This window comes from Arachis hypogaea, chromosome 6 (assembly GCF_003086295.3).
Source record: "Arachis hypogaea cultivar Tifrunner chromosome 6, arahy.Tifrunner.gnm2.J5K5, whole genome shotgun sequence".
NCBI classification, from domain to species: domain Eukaryota; kingdom Viridiplantae; phylum Streptophyta; class Magnoliopsida; order Fabales; family Fabaceae; genus Arachis; species Arachis hypogaea.
This window is the reverse complement of record NC_092041.1, coordinates 60,341,208-60,349,976: the sequence shown is the minus strand read 5'-3', so window position 1 is coordinate 60,349,976 and position 8,769 is coordinate 60,341,208. Positions and strand designations below refer to the sequence as shown.

Here is an 8,769-nt window from a genome sequence, read left to right as displayed (position 1 = left end):
TTGCCAAGAGAATGAACTGCTAGAGCTTCACCCTCATTCAGATTGGATGACTGTGGCCATACGACGTTTGATCTGAAGCAGAGGAGATTGATGACCACAGCCAATGGCGTTGATCACGTACAGCCTGCCATAGAAGAAATCACTGACAAGAAAAGGAGACAGTAATACAAAGTTAATTCAGATAGACAAAGCAACTCCAATCCTTAACCATATTCCTATTACTGATTATATTTAATTTACATAGTATTTTATTTTATTACTTTCATGTCAACCTAGTTTAGATCTTACAAATTCACAAGTTCTGATTCGCTTGACTAAAGACCTGTAAGGTAACCATAGCTTGCTTCAAGTCACAATCTTCATGGGATCGACCCTGACTCGCTTAGGTATTACTTGGACGACCCAGTGCACTTGCTGGTACAACTGTACGAAATTGTGGGGATTCGTGTACCAGTCACCTATACAATTCAGCTGGAATTGTGATAGAATAAGACACCCCCCATTAAGGAGGACAAGTCCATAACGAAAAGATGGATGGAACATGTTAGTGAGCATGCGCACTGGTGCACAAAATTGTGATCTCTAAAAATGGCATTTAACTTGATATGCGCATTTACTAACTCAGCACTTTCTTCACAACTTCGCACAACCAACCAGCAAGTGCATTAGGTTGTCCAAATAATAAACCTTACGTGAGTAAGGGTCGATCCCACGGAGATTTTTGGTATGAAGCAAGCTATGGTCATCTTGTAAATCTCAGTTAGGCGGATAATAAATGATTATGGAGTTTTCGAATAATAATAATAAATAAACAGAAAATAAAGATAGAAATACTTATGTAAATCATTTGTGAGAATTTCAGATAAGTGTATGAAGATGCTTTGTCCCTGTTGGATCTCTGCTTTCCTACTGCCTTCCTTCAATCTTTCTTACTCCTTTCCATGGCAAGCTGTATGTAGGGTATCACCGTTGTCAATGGCTACATCCCATCCTCTCAGTGAAAATGGTCCAAATGCTCTGTCACAGCACGGCTAATCATCTGTCGGTTTTCGATCATGTCGAAATAGAATCCATTGATTCTTTTGCGTTTGTCATCACGCCCAACAATCGCGAGTTTGAAGCTCGTCACAGTCATTCAATCCCTGAATTCTACTCGGAATACCACAGACAAGGTTTAGACTTTCTGGATTCTCTTGAATGCCGCCATCAATTCTAGCTTATACTACGAAGATTCTGATTAAGGAATCCAAGAGATATGCGCTCGGTCTAAGGTAGAACGGAGGTGGTTGTCAGTCACGCGTTCATGGTGAAGTGCAACGAATATCTTAGAACAGGAATAAACTGAATTGAATAGAAAATAGTAGTAATTGCATTAAAACTCGAGGTACAGCAGAGCTCCAAACCCTTAATCTATGGTGTGTAGAAACTCCACCATTGAAAATACATAAGTAATAGTGGTCCAGGCATGGCCGAATGGCCAGCCCCCAAATGTGATCAAAGATCAAAAGATAGATACCAAGATGTCTAATACAATAGTTAAAATGTCCTATTTATATTAGACTAGCTAATAGGGTTTACAGAATTGAGTAAATGATGCAAAAATTGACTTCTGGGGCCCACTTGGTGTGTGCTCGGGCTGAGCTTGAGCTTTACACATGCAGAGGCTTCTCTTGGAGTTAAACGCCAAGTTGTAACATGTTTTTGGCGTTTAACTCTGGTTTGTGACATGTTTCTGGTGTTTGACTCCAGAATGCATCATGGAACTGGCATTGAACGCCAGTTTGCGTCATCTAATCTCGAATAAAGTATGGACTATTATACGTTTCTGGAAAGCTCTGGATGTCCACTTTCCAACGCCGTTGAGAGCGTGCCATTTGAAGTTCTGTAGCTCCAGAAAATCCATTTCGAGTGTAGGAAGGTCAGATTCCAACAGCATCAGCAGTCTTTTGTCAGCCTGAATCAGATTTTTGCTCAGGTCCCTCAATTTCAGCTAGAAAATACCTGAAATCACAGAAAAACACACAAACTCATAGTAAAGTCCAGAAATGTAAATTTAGCATAAAAACTAATGAAAACATCCCTAAAAGTAGCTAGATCCTACTAAAAATTACCTAAAAACAATGCCAAAAAGCGTATAAATTATCCGCTCATCATGCACGCACAACAAGAGCCTTTGCAACCATCTTAACCTGAGATTTCTGAGATGCCTCAAGGGATGTGTTTTTCTCCCCGGGACTATTGGGATCAACTGAATACCTCAATAGGGGAGCTGAGCTCAAACGTGGAGTAGCTGAGGGTGGATCACACTGAGCATGCCACTATCCTCCATGAGATAAGAGAAGATCAAAGAACTATGAGGGAGGAGCAACTGAGGCAAGGGCGTGAGATAGAGGAGCTTAAACGCTCCATTGGACTCTCAAGAGGGAGCAGCAGCCGACACCACTAAGGTTGTTGAGTCCCACTACCCCTCTCTGTTTTATTTCTATTTTCACTATACTTTTATTTATTTTCTGTTTTCTTTTCTGAGTCATGATCACAAGTAGTCCTTAGTTTATTTCTAGTTTTATCTTTATTATAAGATATCCACTGTATCACCACTGTTCATACCCTGGGTCAAGCTGTCCGACCCAGGATGTTTAGCGACAAGCCGACCGACCTCTTCAGGTCAGACTACCTCTTCTCAAAGAGCTCGGCCAAATGCCCGACCTCTTCTCAAAGAGCTCGGCCAAATCGCCAAAGGAGCCTAAAGCAGGCCCAAAACGAAGGAACACAGCCAAATCTAAAGGCAGCCAAAGCCCAGAAAGATAAAGGCAGTTCCCTTGAAGATAAGATGACCTCACTTAAAGATAAGATAAAGATAAAGATAAGATAACTAACTTATCTTATCCACAGGAGGCCACATCTCACCATTATAAATACACTGGAGCACCCAGGTATAACTCATACTCTGATTCTACTCAATACCTGCTTAATACCCTTGCTAACTTAAGCATTGGAGTCCCTTGCAGGTACCCCCACCCTCCGGGGACGAAGGATCAGCACCACCACCAAGTCCAACAAGTCGGACACACCAGCTCCGGCCGCTCTACACCTGCAGGACACGTTGGCTCCGACCAAACACAGAAGATCTCATCCGAGATCGACCTACAGTTTTAGGTAACCCTCGGAACATTGGCGCCGTTGCCGGGGAACCTGGAAGTCATCCCACCACCATGGCGGACAACCATGACAACGACCACAATTCAGATCTAGAGGATAGAATGCCACATAAAAATGCGGACGCCACCCCCAAAAACACACCCCAAAACGGGAGAGATAAGTAACCTGCAAACACAGAAATCATGGAAGCACTACAAGCTCAACAAAACCGCCTCCAACAACTCGAAAAAGAAGACGAGCATCAATGGGATGCCAAGAAGGACCTCCGAAGGGAAACTAGGCGATGCCGAGAGTTAAAAGATAAGCTCTTAAAATTCGAAGCTGATCTCAAAACCGAGACAGCTCGATCCAGTCACGAAGATAGCCCCTACAAAGATCAAGACCCATTCACCAAAGAGATCATGAAAGCTAAAGGTCCCAAGGGACTTCAAAGCTCCTAACATGACTCCGTACGACGGCACATCAAATCCAAGCTATCATCTTAGCAATTTCAGAAGCAGGATGTATCTCACGGAGGCCTCAGATGCAATCCGTTATTCTCCATCCAGAAGGACAAAGCCAAACACGCATCAAGCCTATTAGGGATCAAGCAAGGAGATCGAGAGAGCCTTCGCAACTACATGGAAAGATTCAACAAAACATGTCTGGACATACAAAGTCTGCCAATAGAAGCAGCTATCAGGGGTCTCATCAATGGTCTATGAGAAGGACCTTTTAGCCACTCAATATCCAAGAAGCACCTAAACATCTCGGAATAAGGTACAGGAACGGGTAGAGAAGTACATCAACATGGAAGAAAACTCTCGACTAGGAGAGATCTCAAAAACCGAACATTCCTACTCCTCTCGGGATAAGGATAAAGAGTCTAAGAAAAAAGAAGATCAACATGGAGAGAAGCCTAGAAAATACCACAATTACACCCCCTTCGGGTGTCTGTTGTGGATATATACCAAGAAATATGCAACACTGAGAAGATCCCATCAACTCGCCCAATCAAAAACAAAAGAGGTCGGACGCGTTGAAGGTCCACCTCACACCAAAGAGGTCGGACAAAGTTGAAGGTCCACCTCACACCAAAGAGGTCGTGTAACATCCCTTCCAGCAAAATACCTTGCTTAAGTCAGGGTATTTCTACTAGAAAGAACATTACATAACCTTCTCTAGTATTAACTACTTAATTATCGAGCCTTTGTATTGAGTTCGCGTCTTAGTTTTAAGAAAATTCCAGAAAATTTGTTCTTTTTTTTTTTCAAGACATGTATCAAAGATAAGCATTGCAAATAATAATAACAATCATATAAGTATTATTAATAGTAACTCTTATACATAAGAAGTCATACAAACCCAACTACAACACCTACCCCTCTGTTAAAATAAAACCTCAAAGGACAAGAGCGAGGGGACTCTATGAAAGCAATTAAAATCATAAAGAAAACCTACTAATCGCTCGCAGCTTCAAATTGCGTCTTCAAACCTGTGTCACTGAAAGGGTGGAAAATTTGGGGGTGAGAACCAAACCACATGTTCTCAGTAGAGGTAGAGAATGCCGTGAAAGTAAAGAATAAAGCGCAAATAGTTAATTTCATTCAAAGACATCTAAAAGAAAATTAACCTTCTTTAAAAGTATTAGTTAATTATTCAAAATGCCAGACCCATATTTTCTTTATAAAACTCTTAAAAGTTTCCCTAAACTGTATGAATGACCAACCTGTTCCAAGCATAGGTTCATTAAGTCTATGCTGAACCAGTTTGATTTTTCATACTTTACTAGACCTTAACATAAAAGAAGTTACCTACGCGGTATAAATGATCATCCTGCTCCGAGCATAGGTTCATTAAGTCTATGCTGAACCAGTCAGATACTTTATACAAAACTAGACCTCAAGCATACCAGTCACGGCCTCAGGCCCAAACAGCTCAATCAACATCCAATCACTACAATCCAAACAATCAGTTACAAACACGGGTAATGAGGTTCAAACACAATCAAGAGCATTTATATCAAGTATAGCAATTAGCAGTTACACAGTTACACAGGATTATTCATTTAGGCAAGCCAATTACAATATCCACACCCAAACAATGTCACATAGATGCATATGATGAATGTCTAGTCCTAGTACAGGCCATGAGCTCATGTGTCGGTTGACTGCCCGCAATCCCGACATTTATCCGGTCACGAGTAATCCCGATTTCCCGGATACGATTTTCCGTTCCTAAATAAATGCGCATATAATAATAGCCGCTCATTTGAGACCGCCTCTGCTTACTGCAGGAAAATATATATATACTCTGCTCTGCTCTGGGGAAGCGGAAAATGGCTGTAGGTAACTTAGTTTCCCTACAGAAGCTCTGGGTTGCATTAAGCAACTAATATATATTAAATATAGCTCTGGGTTGCATCAAGCAACTAATATATATATACAAATATATCTCTGGTTGCATCAAGCAACTAAAATATATATATAAATATCTCTTAATTATATTACTCTTCTCTTTATTTCTCTTTACTCTGTTCTGGTTTCTCTTTTCTCTGTATCTCTTTACTTCCTCTGAATACTCAACAATCTCATATATCAAATAATCTCTTCTTAAAAGAATCATTGAAGTTTCTATCATTAAATAAGCCTTAAATATTTATTTTGATTAAGTCCTTATACTTTTATAAAAATTCGGACATAATCTCCTTTGAAAATAGGACTTAGCCACCCTTACGGGTCCCAACCAAACAATTTACCAAACTCTTTTCAACCTTTCCAATATCAATTCAATCCAGAAACAAGCAATTTCCAACATTGAATCAGCCATATAATGCTAAGGTTCATCTTTAATTTTATGAACTCATAACTCTCATTCGAGCATTCTCAACACCCTATCTTCTTTTCTGTTATTAATATAGCAAATGAACTCGGAATTGCGCAAACTTTATGTCCAGGCGATCGTCTTGAAATAAGCTTTCTAACAAACTAAAGATCATAATTTTCTGGTTTCTCTAGCCTTAGGAATAAAGGAAAAACCGAGACTGCTCTGCAGTGCGTAAAACCAGAAAAACAGTAGCAGCATGTGATATTCAAAATTCAATATAAAATCCAAGTTAAATCCAATGACTTTGAAAATTAATACAGTTCAACTACACTCATCCAAGTTTCTTTTCCAATTGGTTTCAGGTTAATATCATTTTCAATGAAGAAGTTATATAACCTAGAAGTTGACTAATTTGCTGCAGAATTCTGCTTTAAAAGTTAATGAACTTATCTTCTTCCAAGTCCCATAACTTACTCATTAAAACATGGATAGCCCTGAAATTTAAGTCACATATGCTAAACATACTTAATTTTCATTTCCAATTGGTTGCATCTCAATATCATTCCAGATTTAAAAATTAGAAAACCTCAAAGTTACTGACTTTGAAAACAAAGCCTGACTTTTACTGCATAAAACATCTTTCTTTGAAAATCCAAATCTTTAAAACCACAACTCTAACAATTCTAAATTTTTATGAAATTAAAGTATTAAGACCAAAGTTTCATATAAAATTGGTTCCATTTTAAAATTCAAGGTGCAGAATTTCTATTAAAGGAATCAAGTTGCTGCTGTGTTAAATGTTCTGCAGTAAAAACCAGATTTGATATCCATAATTCAAAAATTCATCATAAACCATAAACTTATTGAAAAAGTCTCAAATTCAGCAGTCCAGTTCCCTATATTCCCAAGCTCAATCCGGACTTGGTCCCACGCAATTCCGATATTCGCAGAAATAGTTATAGTTTTTCAAAGTTTCCGGCTTCTTTTAAAAATAATGCAGAAAATCCAGTTTTACATTTTAACTTTGAACAATCATAACTAGTTCTATAATTAATTCAAACTTCTCAAAATTGAGTCTCAACAACAACTTTTATCATACTTTACTCTTATACCATTTCAATTATCGTTGAATAACTGATTCACTTCCAAAGTCACTTTTTAATTTCGAAAATCAGATTTTCAGCAATCTATTTAGTATTCAAAATCCAACCCTTCAAAACCCCTCAACCAATTCCAAATCAACCACCAACCAAGCTCATTAACATTACAATATACCAAATAATAGCTCAACAGCAACAAATCCAACGTAACTCATTAAAAATTAGTAATTCTCAACAATAAGTCATCAAACTATTCCCAATCCACATAATCAATCAATATCACCAATCAACAATTCCAAATCACAATCTCAACCATTCCAATCACAATTTCAGCCACAATTCAATATTCACATAACCAATCAATTACTCACAGCTATTAAATCTATTTGCAGTTATTCAATAAACCTTGTAGGCATTCTTAAATTAAAAATCGTTTTAAACCCCCTACCTCGATGTCGCGATTAAAAGAACCCGGAGGCTGGATTATAGCGAGGCAGCTGGCTGGACCAATACTAGCTATGCAACAGTCTCAATCAAGATAGCAGCGGCGTTAGCTCCCACAACAGTGATCATGGTTGCAACGAAGCGAAGATTTCAAATTCAATAGAATCGGAAGCAGAAACGGCTCTGGAAATTTAAAACAGAGCACAAGCCAAATTTGAATTAAAACAAGAACAAGCAGTTTAATAAGAAATCGGCAGAATAGAGCGTGCAATTGGAGCAGAAATAAGGGGAAAAGGCTAACCCAGGCCAATGGATGTTGAACCTAAGTATAGCGGAAGCAGGGCAGCAGCGATTCCTAGCAGCACCCCGCGGTGGTTCCGGCAGCAGCAACACCCCGCCAGTGGCTCCATGGAGACAAGCTCCAACAAACATAACATAGTCAAGAGCATCAGGAGTAGATACTGGGTATTTACAGAGCAGTAAAGGTTCAAAGATGGTGGTTCTCATGGCTAGGGTTTAACTAACTCACCATTAATCATGGCGGCAACCAGAAATTCCGGCGGCGGCGGTGGTGAAGAGGCGTGGCGTTGATGACAGAAGACTTCTCCTTTCCTCCTCTGTTGCGTCGTATCTCTCTCTCTCTCCCTTTCTCAGATTCGCGCTTGCTCTCTCTCCAACGACGGCGGCTCCGACCGCACCAGCGACGATGAAGACCCCGACGGCGGTGACGAAGCGGGCTCGGGCTCGGCTCTATGGACGGGACGGCGCTGCAAAGCAGCTCGACGGCGAGCTCCTCGCGGCTCCACAAACGACGACGATGACTCTGATGATGACAGAACGCGCGGCAGCGCGAGCGGAGTTGAACGGTGGCAGTGCGACGGTCATGGCGGCGGCGGGCTCTCTTTTCTCTGCTCTTCGTGCTCTCTCTCTCTCTCCCTGCGTTCCTTTCTTCTTTTGTGTGTGTGTGGTGTTTAGAAAGGAAAGGGGGTAGAGGCTGCGTTCAGTGGCTGAGGAAAGGGAAACATTAGGGTTAGGGTTTCTCAATTTGGGAAATTAGGGTTAGAAATTAGGATTTTATAAAAGAATATGGATAGATATGAATAGATATTTTGATAAAATTAAAGAGTAGAGTAATTTTAAAATCAAATATACTCTCTTTAAAATATATAAGAACATTATTTATCAACATATTGCTAAGTTCAATTAATTATTTATAGTGTAAATTATAAAATAAGCATATTAATCACATTTTTATAAAATA

General features: G+C 39.7%; 1 long non-coding RNA gene across 2 annotated transcripts; it reads right to left on the bottom strand.

Moving 5' to 3' along the window:
* Window positions 1–1,346: 1,346 nt before the first annotated feature.
* On the bottom strand, window positions 1,347–8,555 carry LOC112696635 (uncharacterized). 2 transcript variants are annotated; one of them, XR_011862332.1, is made up of 5 exons: window positions 8,038–8,555; window positions 7,810–7,927; window positions 7,513–7,691; window positions 4,600–4,641; window positions 1,347–2,001 (listed from the first exon to the last, which is right to left on the bottom strand). It is a non-coding gene; the product is annotated as an uncharacterized lncRNA (long non-coding RNA). The 2 variants fall into 2 exon arrangements; XR_003150820.3 differs by lacking the exon at window positions 1,347–2,001 and having other exon boundaries at window positions 4,434–4,641.
* Window positions 8,556–8,769: the final 214 nt, after the last annotated feature.